This window comes from Carcharodon carcharias, chromosome 21 (assembly GCF_017639515.1).
Source record: "Carcharodon carcharias isolate sCarCar2 chromosome 21, sCarCar2.pri, whole genome shotgun sequence".
NCBI lineage: Eukaryota > Metazoa > Chordata > Chondrichthyes > Lamniformes > Lamnidae > Carcharodon > Carcharodon carcharias.
Window position 1 is genome coordinate 66837633 of NC_054487.1, and position 12571 is coordinate 66850203.

The window sequence follows — 12571 nt, forward strand, 5'->3', positions numbered from 1 at the left end:
CATTTAAACACTCCACCCTGCTCTCTTGCCCACATGTCTGTCCTTGGCTTGCTGCATTGTTCCAGTGAAGCCCAACGCAAACTGGAGGAACAACACCTCATCTTCCGACTAGGCACTTTACAGCCTTCCGGACTGAATATTGAATTCAACAACTTTAGGTCTTGAGCTCCCTCCCCCATCCCCACCCCCTTTCTGTTTCCCCCTTCCTTTTGTTTTTTTCCAATAAATTATATAGATTTTTCTTTTCCCACCTATTTCCATTATTTTTAAATATTTTTAAATCTTTTATGCTCTCCCCACCCCCACTAGAGCTATACCTTGAGTGCCCTACCATCCATTCTTAATTAGCACATTCGCTTAGATAATATCACCAACTTTAACACCTATTTGTTCTTTTGTTCTGTTGTTTGTGACATCTTTTGATGATCTGCTTCTATCACTGCTTGTTTGTCCCTACAACCACACCAACCCCCTCCACTTCTCTCTCTCTCTCTCTCTTCGCCCCCCAGCACACACCTTAAACCAGCTTATATTTCAACTCTTTCTTGGACTCGAACTCCAGTTCTGTCAAAGGGTCATGAGGACTCGAAACGTCAACTCTTTTCTTGTCTGCCGATGCTGCCAAACCTGCTGAGTTTTTCCAGGTAATTCTGTTTTGGATTTCCAGCATCCGCAGTTTTTTTGTTTTTATAATATATCAAGCAGGGTCAGCACGGCTTCATAAAGAAGAAATCATGCCTGACAAATTTATTATAATTCATTGAAGAGGTAACAAGCAGGATAGATAAAGCAGAACCAGTAGACGTAATATATTTGGATTTCAAAAACACATTCGATAAGGTACCGCACATAAGGCTACTTAATAAGGTAAGTGCCCATGGTGTTGGGGATTTGCATGGATAGAGGATTGGCTAACTAATAGAAGACAGAGGGCAGAATTTAGCCCTCGATGGGCAGGCAGGCCCAACCGACTCGGCAGTGGACAGGCAGCCGATCGCTGCCGTGGAAACGGGCCCTGCCGCCATTTTACATGGGCAGGCCAATTAAGGCCCACCCAACGGGCAGGGGGGTGGGATGGGGGGGAATTCCCCAACAGTGTAAGTGCGCTCTTTCACGCGCACATCTCCCTGAGGCAAAGTGCTGCCTCAGGGAGATCGCTGAAAGTCTGTGAGACATTGAAAATAGAAAAATTTAAAAATCATAAACATGTCCCCCTCATGTGAAAATGTCACACGAGATGTAATAAAGTACACAAACAATTTAGTCAACTTTTTTAAAACCGAAATCAAACCTCGTCCCGCCACTGGATGAAGTTGGTGAAAAAAATCACTTACCCACCTGCCCGTTGGGCCTGTGCGCGGACCCAAAGTTCCCACGTGCCCCTCAAAATATTGGTCAATTGGTCACTTAATGACCTTAACGAGGTCCTTACTTAATGGCGGTCGCGCATCGCGCTGCATAGTATGCCCACCGACTGAAACATCGCGATGCCGCACGCTGACGTCGACATCAGCGCACAACATTTTAAGCACTGATGTGCGGACTCCACCACCCACGCGTCAGCCAGAAGATTCAGCCCAGAGAGTTGGGATAAGGGGGACATTTTCACGGTGGCAACCTGTAACAACTCGTAGAGTGCCACAGGGATCAGTACTGGGCCCACAATTATTTATAATATATATTAATGACTTGGATGAGGGAAGTGAATGTACTATCACCAAGTTTGCAGATGACACAAAAATACGTGGGAAGGCAAGTGGTGAGGATGATACAAAAAGATATAGACAGGTTAAGTGAGTGAGCAAAAACATGGCAGATGGAATATAATGGGGGAAAATGTGAGGTTATGCACTTTGGTAGGAAGAATAGAGGAGTTGAATATTATTTAAATGGAGGCGACTGCAGAAAGCTGCAGCACAGAGGGATTTGGGGGTCCTCGTGCATGACTCACATAAAGCTAGTATACAGGTTCAGCACGTAATAGGGAAGGCAAATGGCATGTTGGCCTTTATTTCAAAGGGAATGGAGTATAAAAATAGGGAAGTCTTTCTAAAATTATACAAGGCACTTGTTAGACCACGCCTAGTATACTGTGAACAATTTGCTCCCCTTATCTAAGGAAAGCTATGCTGGCATTGGAGGCAGTCCGAGAAGATTCACTAGGTTGATCCAGGGTATGGAGGGATTTTCTTATGAGGAGAGGTTGAGTAGATTGGTCCTCTACTCATTGGAGTTTAGAAGAATGATAGACGACTTCACTGGAACATATAAGATTCTTAGGGGGCTTGACAGAGTAGATGCTGAAAGATTGATTCCCCTTGTGGGAGAGTCTAGACCCAGAGGGCATAATCTCAGTGTAACAGGTCGATAATTTAAGACAGAGATGAGGAGGAATTTCTTCTCTCAGAGGGTAGTGAATCTGTGGAATTCTTTACCATGGAGGGCTGTAGAGGCTGGGTCATTAAGTATACTCAAGGCTGAGATAGACAGATTTTTAATCAGTAACCCTTGATTGGGTTATGGGGAAAAGGCAGGAAAGTGGAGTTTATTATTATCAGATCAACCATGATCTCACTGAACAGCAGAGCAGACTCGATGGGCCAAATGGCCTACATCGTAAGGTCTTATGGTGTGGGAAGGTGAAGTTGAGATAGAAGATAAGCCATGATCTTACTGAATGACAGAGCAGGCTCAAAGGATTAAACAGCCTACTCCTATTCCTTTTGCTTATGGTTTTATATGAGAATTCCAAACCCAAGCAATTGAAAGAGAAGATAAGGTTGCATATCAGATTATGATGAAGCAAAGCCTACAACTGAGCTTGGGAAGGAGCAAACTGAAGGGGCTTTGGCCTGAGCAGGATTGACTGATTTACTGAAAATTGGAGCATAGGGCGGTGTTGAGGTTTGGCAACATTCATTGGAATTCACTCTGCGTCCTGGGAGAGCTTTGAGAGTGACTAGGTTCTGGTAATAGCCCTGGGCAGGGGGAGAGCAGGGGCATGGCAGTACTGGTAGAGGGGTTGGAATACTGGGAAAATGGGGTGTGTTGTTTGTCACACCCGAGAAAGGTAGGTGGCAGGGATTTATAGGGACAGACAAGGGGGAAACTGGAGATCAGGAGTCGGTGTCAAATAAAACTGGGGAGGAGGAGTGGTTGCTAGAGTCTGAGGACAGTCAAGTCAGGGAGAGACTTTAGTTCTTTGAAATGGTGAAGGCTGTAAGGTGAGGGCTGAGAACACTGGGACTACTGGAGACTGAAAAAACATTGGTCTAGTATAATAAGGGAGGAGTGGAATGAATTTGAATATAGACATATTCAGATACTGTGCTGGAGGGTACTGGGTTGTGCAGCACTCAGAGGAAAATGGGGTCTGCAGATACTCAGGAAGTTCAGGAGCACAATGGGAAATCGAGATGTTTTGGCTTATAGGAGCACTGAAGGTAAGCTAAGTTAGAGCCACTGAGGATGGTAATGGTATTAAAAGAACTGAGAGTATGTGACTGGAAGAAGTCATGGGCACATGATGTAAGTTTTGGTCTCGGGCCCAAGCATTAGCCGAGGTCCGGGAATGGTCAAACATGGGAATAGAAGCACTAGCTTAGAACAAAGCAAAGGCTCCATGAGAGCCATGGTCAAGAGATAAAGTAACAATGATGCAGCTGAAAAGACTGAAAAGATGCTTTTAGATGGTGAACTGGCCAGACATGCTAGAGGGGAGAGAATATGATAAAATTATGATCATTGCATCTCTTAGAAGAGGCTGTGGGTAGAAAATTCCTGAACAAAACATTTTACACACACTTTTCTCATAGAAGCTTATAGCAGATAAGGAAGCCATTTGGCCCATCATGTCTGTGCTGGCTCTTTGAAAGAGATGCCCAATTTGTCACAAGCCCTTCCTTGTAGAACTGGAGGAGGTTATAACACTGGAAATTTTTCCTTTTCAAGTATATATTCAATTGCCTGCTGACAGATATCCATCACCCTTTCAGTCAGTCCCAGATCATAACAACTCACTGTGTAAAAAAAAAATCTCCCCATATCCCCTTTGGAGCTATTTCGAGCATCATGTCAAATCCCGACAATAAATATCATCGAAACTTATCTAATTACATAGTTCTCAATCTACCTTCGACTGAGCCTGACTGAAAAGTCACACAGTATTTTGCCTCTTTGTTGGGCAACAGTAGAACAACATTTTTTTGTCCCTCTTTCGCCTATTTTACTCTTCTTCTTGTTCTACTCTTCATCTATATCTTTCCACACTTCTAATCATCTGTCCTCTGTTGCCCTTCTGCTTTTAGCCCTCTTTTTCTGTCTGTGCCATTGCTTTTCTTGCTACTTCTGACATTTGCTCTCAGGCTATTTGCCTCTCTCTTCCTTCATGCTTGCTTGCTTTAGTTATTTTGTTTCACAAGCACAGCTAGAAATTATAGGAGAAGAGTCAAGAATTGCAACCGTGATGAGAAAACTGTTAAGTGAAAAGGACTTAGGCAGGAAATGACTCTGAAGGGATCAGGGTTTTCGAGCTGGGAATGATTCATGACAGATTGAAACAGGATGGAAACAACTCAGGGTGGATTCAGAACAACTCAGGGTGGATTCAGAACAACTCAGGGTGGATTGGAGTAGGCTGGAAATAGCTTTGGAAGTACAGTACAGTACAGGTGGGTCAGAGCTGGCTGGGAATAACTCCGGACGTATTGGAGCAGCCTGGAAACAGAGGAAAGTTTAGCCCTGGGTGGAGCCAAAGCTAAGAAAGGAAGGAGCTGTCATGATTTATATGGACTGTAGCCAGTTGGGAGGAACAAAAGCATTTGCTGAAAAATAAAATGAACAAAGCCCAGCTCAATAACTGAAGCCAACAAAGGAATCAGCCTCTCTGGAAAAATATTTACAGGCATTTACAACACTGTAAACATAACTCTGCTGTGTATAACTGGCCTATAAGCTACTTATAGTGTTTCATAGGCCAGAATTTTCAGGTAGGCGAGCGGGGGTTGGGCTCCCTCGCTGACGCGTAAAATGATGCGTGGTGATGTCAGGTGGACGTCCCAACGTCACCACGCGTCATGTTGATTTTCAGTTCAGCGGGCGTGCACCAGACTCGGCTACGCGCCTGCCGAACTCTCAAGAGCCTATTAAGGCCATTTAAATATCAATTAAGCTAATAAACTGAGCTGCCAATCCAAGCTTAAGGTTGGGGGGCAGGCAAAGAGCCCAGGCGGCCTTTGCATTTTTCATGGAACCTTATCCATGGGCGGGATGAGGTTTCATGAAGGGTTTATAAATTAAATTTTTCCATTAATGTTCATTGACACGTACCAGCTCATGTGACATTGTCACATGAGGTGACATGTCTTAAAATTTTTTCTTTTCTTTATATAAATTTTTAAAACTTAAACTAATTTTTCTGAGGCACCTCCGTGCCTCTGGGAGATTACTGCGCTCTTTTGCGCGCACGTGCGAAAGAACGCAGGCCCCGACTCAGGGAATTCCCCCCCCCCCACCATCTGCACAGGGAGCACTCAGCGCTCCTTAATTGGCCTGCCTACGTAAAATGGCGGTACGGACCTGCTCCCACACAACCCCCACTCCCGACGGGGGGAAAATTCTCCCCACAGAGTGTTTGCTCACTTATATCAATTCTTCGATGTAAAATCATAAAGTATTGAAGCACAGTCAGCTAGACCAGAATTATATAAGTCTATACCGTACATTCTGCCTGCCTGGAGAAAAGTCTTTTAAAAAAATATTTGTTCACGGGACGTGGGTGTTGCTAGCTAGGGTAGCATTTATTGCTCATCCCTGATTGCCCTTGTTCAGGGTCAACCACATTGCTGTGGGTCTGGAGTCATATGCAGGCTGGACCAGGTAAGGTCTCAGGTCCTTCCCTAAAAGGCATTAGTGAACTAGATGTGTTTTTGCAGCAATAGTTTCATGGTCATCATCACACAAACAGCTCTTCGATTATTGATTTTTAAAATTGGTTTTTATGTTGTATATGTTATTTTGCTTTCTGTTTTTTTATTCAGGGAACTATTGAGGGTGAGAACAATGGAGCTGTCTAACAAGTGTTGATCTCACTGCTAAATTTGTGGGGCCATTTTTAAAGTTGTCCCAGGTGAATATTTAAAGCTGGTATCAGACCTTTGTTAGTTAGGGGCCTAATACTTGTCATAAGACCCCATTGGGAAATTTGTCAGCAATGAGCAGACGATGGATCTGCCTCAATCAGGATTCTTCAGCAGCCTCTGCACCTGCCAACTCCAATGAAACCCTTAAATTGTTCATTGTTTCGTTTGTAACTCCAGGGGAAGCAGAGTGCTCTCCTGACTCCATAATGGTTGCAATCTCCCTCCCCGTAGCCCATATTCCTATCCTCCTTCACAGGACTTAAAATCTGTTTTGGTCCTCTTGCTGAAATCGGTTGGCAACCATTGCAGCAAGTGCCAGGGTCTGCTCCATTTTGGATTCGTTAGTGGCCAACAAAGTGCAAGTAATGTTTTTTTCCCACAAGAAATATTATTAATAATTGCTGTGAAGTAGGAGGGGTGACCACTCTTCCTCAACATCCATGATCGGCCACCATATACTGTCACTCCACTACCCCTCCCAACCCCGTGCTTTACCTTCAGACCATTGCTGGCATGGCAAGCAGCCTGGTATTTATATCTTCAAATAGCGGAGCAGCCTCTAGAGATGTGACAAGCACTGTTGGTTTGTCTCAATTTCTGACAGAAGGCCCAGGCCTAATTTTTGGATGACTTCGAACCTATTGGGTGGGGTGTGCATTGCCTGACCTGAACTGATCCTGCACACAAAAGCAGTGCCCAGCTGAATTTCTCCTCTGAAATCTTGTAATTAATTCAAAGATAATGATTTGACAGCAGTGGAGATTCTTAAAAGTTAGAAAATATAACAAAAGTTGCAAATGTGAAAAGAAGAAGAAGCAGTAGTGCTGAAAATCTGAAATAAAAACATTAAATTAAACTGCAAGCCAATGCACATCTATGCTTCCCTTGACATCAATGTTTCCTAGCAAAACTGGAGTCAATGGGAATCAGGGGGAAAACGCTCCACTGGTTGGAGTCATACCTAGCACAAAGGAAGATGGTTGTGGTTATTGGAGGTCAGTCATCTCAGCTCCAGGACATCACTGCAGGAGTTCCTCAGGGTAATATCCTAGGCCCAACCATCTTCAGTTGCATCATCAATGATCTTCCTTCCATCATGTGGTCAGAAGTGGAGATGTTCGCTGATAATTGCACAATGTTCAGCACCATTCACAACTCCTCAGATACTGAAGCAGTCCATGTGCAAACGCTGCAAGACCTGGACAATATCCAGGCTTGGGCTGACAAGTGGCAAGCAACATTCATGCCACACAAGTGCCAGGCAATGACCATCTCCAACAAGAGAGAATCTAATCATCACCCCTTGACGTTTATTGGCATTACCATCACTGAATACCCCACTATCAACTTCCTGGGGGTCATCATTGAACTGGGCTAGCCATATAAATACTGTGGCTACAAAAGCAGGTCAGAGGCTAGGAATCCTGTGACGAGTAACTCACCTCCTGACTCCCCAAAGCCTGTCCACCATCTACAAGGCACAAGTCAGGTGTGTGATGGAATATTCCCCACTTGCCTGGATGAGTGCAGCTCCCACAACACTCAAGAAGCTTGACACTGTCCACGACAAAGCAGCCCATTTGATTGGCACCACATCCACAAACACTCACTCCCTCCACCACCAATGCACAGTAGCAGCAGTATTTACCATCTACAAGATGGATTACAGGAATTCACCAAGGCTCCTTAGGCAGCACCTTCCAAACCCACAACCACTACCATCTAGAAGGACAAGGGCAGAAGATACATGGGAACACCACCACCTGGAGATTCCCCTTCAAGTCACTCACCATCCTGCCTTGGAAATATATCGTCGTTCCTTCACTGTCGCTGGGTCAAAATCCTGGAACTCCCTTCCTAACAGCACTGTGGGTGTACCTACACCACATGGACTGCAGCGGTTCAAGAAGGCAGCTCACCACCACCTTCTCAAGGGCAATCAGGGATGGGCAATAAATGCTGGCCCAGCCAGCAAAGCCCACATCCCATGAATGAATATAAAAAAAAAAGAGAAGCTATTTAACAGTTCAGAACCAGAAAAGGGAGGCAGTGGAGACTCTTTCTAGGACTGACCAAAACAAAAAAATGGAGGACAGGAAAACAGTTGAAATTTGCAGGCCGTTCCCCACCCCCATCCGCGCCACAGCAGGTTCCCCCATGGTAGATGTAGCAAAACCATTCAAATGTCTGGTGACTTCAGTGGGATCAGGAGATCCTGCCAGTGGGAGGGGCCAGATAATTCTGGCCAAAATGCAGTGAGAAGTTACTCATTGGTTTAGCAGCAGGGAATGGATTTAAAAGAAAGAACGAAATAGTGTGCATTTATACAGCACTTTTCACAACCTCAGGATGCTTCAAACTGCTTTACAGGAAATTAAGTAGTTCTGAATTCGAGTCACTGTCGTAACGTAGTAAATATGGATGCTAATTGCACAGAGCAAGATCTCGCAAGCAGTAATGACCAGATAATCTGTTTTAGTACTGTTGTTTGAGTGATAAATATTGGCCAGGAAGTGGGAAGAACTCTGCTGCTATCCTTCAAAATATTGTCATGGTATCTATTATGTCCACCTTAAGAGTACAAATCGGGCCTTGGTTTAGTATCTCATTGGAAAGACAACACCTCTGGCAGTACAGCATTTCTTCAGTATGGAACTGAAGCATCAGCATACATTCTCTGCTCCAATGAGTGGACTTAGAGCCTTCTAATACAGAAGCAAGCGTGCTACCACTATGAACCATGACAGACATCTCAAAAGATTGGAAAGAGCTGAAAATTATTCGGCACTGCAACGGCTTTTACCATTATAGGCCATGGTTTAGGAAATATCTAAGAGCACTCAATTGAATTTCTGATATTGGTCTCTCTATGAATCAGCAGTAAAGGGGCATTATAAAGGGCGGCAGAAGCTGCACATGCCACAATGTCATCCACTGGTGAGATCAGCATATGGGACACGATTATATATTTTTTCATTCATTCACAGGATGTGGGCATGGCTGGTTAGACCAGCATTTATTGTCTATCCCTAATTGCCCTTGAGAAGGTGGTGGTGAGCTGCCTTCATGAATTGCTGCAATCCAGATGGTGTAGGTGACTGTTGTGATGTCCTGACATGGGGGTATGCCTATTTTATGGTACCTCAGGTACCATGGTTTTATTAGGCAGAGTTAGTAGGCAGATGCTAGGATTCACGGAGGAATGGGTCACCTCTGATTAACCCCTGGCTCCAAATATTATACTGACATTTTAGCGTCAGCTCAATGTAGATATTGTTTTGCTTTATAGAAGCTGAAACTGCAGGGCAAACATGCCATTAAATGTTCATATAGTTCTGAACATTGTTCGAATGTTCAACAAAAAAGAAACGCTCTGTCATTAAATTGTGCAAATGTTCACAGATGGCAACAGGAATGGGACGTGCGAGTTGTAGTAAAAGCAAATGGTAACCTGTGCCCTTGATCAGCAAAGACGGGACATTATTTTATAACAGTAGTGTTAACAATGGTTGGCTTTTTTTTATAAGTCTGTACATAGATTTTAGTTTATTCCAGAACAAAGCATTCACTTTTTCCTGCATGTTGACAGGGACAACACACAGACATTTTCCAGCCCTGGCTTACATTCGTTTCTTAGCTGGTGTCTGGGTGTTACCAAATTTATACTACATTCAGCAAAACATTTGCACAAAATGTTGCATAAAACCCTTTCAAAGACATATTTATAATTTCAGTAAGTTGAACACCTATCGATGTGCCTGCCCCAGTGAGTTCCTTCACTTCTCTCACTTTGTAAGAACACACACATTAATTTAACAAAAGCCCTGAAAATCATGGCCCAGAGATTGCTGGAATGAGCAACACCATGAATTGGAGGTTTTTTTTTAATCCTTACCAATTTGAACTGCAAATTACTGGAAATGTGAATTGAAATGCCTTGCCAGTGGGGCATCTAGGGCCTCCTGAATGTCAGGTCCAATGACCTTAATGAAATTTAAGGATAGGGAAAGAAATAGAGCAAACAGCAGAGAGGGAATTGAGGTGAATTGAAGTCAAAAGTTAAATAGAGAAATGAAGCGAGGGAAAGAAAGAATCGATTATGAACAAGAAAAAAAGTCAGAAAGGAAAAGTAAGAAAAACAATCCAGTGCTTAAAATTTAAACTGTAAAACACCTCTAGGAACAAGTTACTAGCTGTGAGTGTGAGTCTTTGCAATTTCATTGCCAGGACCATAAATCATATCACCATCAACATTCTTGTGATATTAATTGCCAACCCTAAATGACTGAGAATAATTTGTACACAGTGAGGCTCATGGCGAGATGGTCATTCATTCAGATTTGGGGAAACTAGCAGCGAAGCAACTGTCCAGCAAATTGTGGTGAATCGAAAGTCATGGCATTTCTCTTGGCCACCAATTGCTTTTTTTCTTTCACACTAATTGTTGGCACCGTGAATTCACCAGTATTTTCCCAGCAATTTCTGAGCATGTAGCAATTTATCAAACCAACTTCACTTCATGGGATTTTGCAAATACAAACCCCACGGATTATAGGGATTACCGTTTGTGTTAGATGCAGTTCAGAGAAGGTTTACTAGACTAATACCAGGAATGGGTTGGCTTATGAGGAAAGGCTGTACAGGTTAGTCTTGTGTCCACTGGAGTTTAGGAGATTAAGAGGTGACTTGATTGAAACCTTTAAGATCCTGAGGGGTCTTGACAGGTTGGATGTGGAGAGGATGTTTCCTCTTTTGGGATAATCTAGGTCACCGTTTAAAAATAGGGGGTCATCCATTTAAGGCAGGGGTGAGGAGAACTTTTTTCTCTCAGAGGGTAGTAGATCTTTGGAACTCCCTTCATCAAAAGGCAATGGAAGCAGAGTCTTTGAATATCTTTAAGGCAGAGGTGGATAAACAAGGGGGTGAAAGGTTATCGGGGTTAGGCGGGAGGTTACATTCAGATCAGTCTTACTGAATGGTGGAGCATGTTCGAGGGGACGAATGGCCTTCTCCTGCTCCTAATTCGTATGTTCGCATGCTGTAGCCTACAATGATCCTGTTGCACAGAACGTGTTTCTTTGACACTTTTCACTCTTCACTACAACGTAACGGCTAGTGGGACTGAAGTATTACTTTCCACTACACTTTAGAAAGTGTTCAGACATTAATGGTTGAAATTCCAACCTGGTTAAAAAGAACGTAGTGAGGTGACCATAGTTACCCATCTCATGAAGTACAGGTAATATACCTTTCTCCTCTATGAGACTGGCAATGCTATTTCTATTACACAGCCGTAATAGCTGGGACACTTAATATCTCCTAACTCCCCACTCTTGCTGGCGCTGGAGATCTCGTTGAAATCTAAGTGTCAATAGCTTTAGATTTACACGCATAGTCCGACAAGTCTACACGATAACCTTACCTTGCTAATTTCGGCTAACTTTAGTAATTCCTTCAAGCGGGGAGCGTTCGACTTCTGCAACCAACATTCCCGGAAAGCCTCTTCCAAATAAAAAATTCCATTCCACTGATGGTTTACTCATTAATTGTGACCCTCGGAATGCCGGAGATGCCTAGTGAGTGGTTTGGCACAATCCCACGCCTAAAAACCTCCCATCTGTTTCAAAAACAACACAAGCGTTTCGGCCAGAACCTCTCGAAGCACAACTCTTCAAAGTCACGTTATTAGTGCGGAAAGCAAGCAATGCGAATACAAATATTGCTTCCCCCACCCAAAAAAAACCCCCCTGAGACCGTCAGTTGAAGGGCTTAATGTTGAAAGACTCGCATTCCAACTTCACAGCGAGAGCCAGTGTTTAGCAAATGACACTGGAGGGTTTGAATAATACTTATAAGTATGGCTTTAACCGCGCGATAAGACTGCACTCCCACTGTAATCCGACAATCGACAGTTTACTTTCAATATGGTAGATTTAGTTTCAGAAAGTGTTTCATCATGTAATATATCACATCGGATTTAGTTTTCCTTATATCTGCTGGGGATTTCATTTGTTTCACGTCTTAAATTGTGGATGTCAGTGAAAGTCAAATTGTGGGAAATGAATCCTGTGTTTGCGTGTGTTGTTGGTTACCGAAATGAAAGGCAAGTTCGTGGCGGAGAAAGTTTGTGCTCCCGGTCGCTAGCCAGTGACCCCTGCTGGAATATGTCGGTGAGTGGCTTTGGGGTGAGAACAGAAACAGCCTCAGTCCTGATGCCCTGTAGCAACAGTTGGCTGTGCTTCCAGCTACACCCTACCTGAGGCCAGGGCTTAGCTCAGATGGAGAAAGCTTGGGGGCGGTAGGGGCAGACATTCCCGATAGAGGAGGCAGGGATGAATTAAAAACAAAAAAACTGGGGATGCTGGAAATCCAAAACAAAAGCCGAAACAGAAATACCTGGAAAAACTCAGCAGGTCTGGCAGCATCGGCGG

General features: G+C 43.8%; 1 protein-coding gene across 3 annotated transcripts in view; it reads right to left on the reverse strand.

Moving 5' to 3' along the window:
- LOC121292912 (ras association domain-containing protein 9-like) overlaps positions 1–11937 on the reverse strand; it is a 32126-nt gene extending 20189 nt beyond the window's left edge. For all 3 annotated transcript variants that reach the window (XR_005946372.1, XR_005946373.1, XM_041215381.1), the window contains exon 1: positions 11563–11937. The gene's annotated coding sequence lies outside the window, so the exon portion shown is untranslated. The remainder of the gene's footprint in view (positions 1–11562) is intronic.
- Positions 11938–12571: the final 634 nt, after the last annotated feature.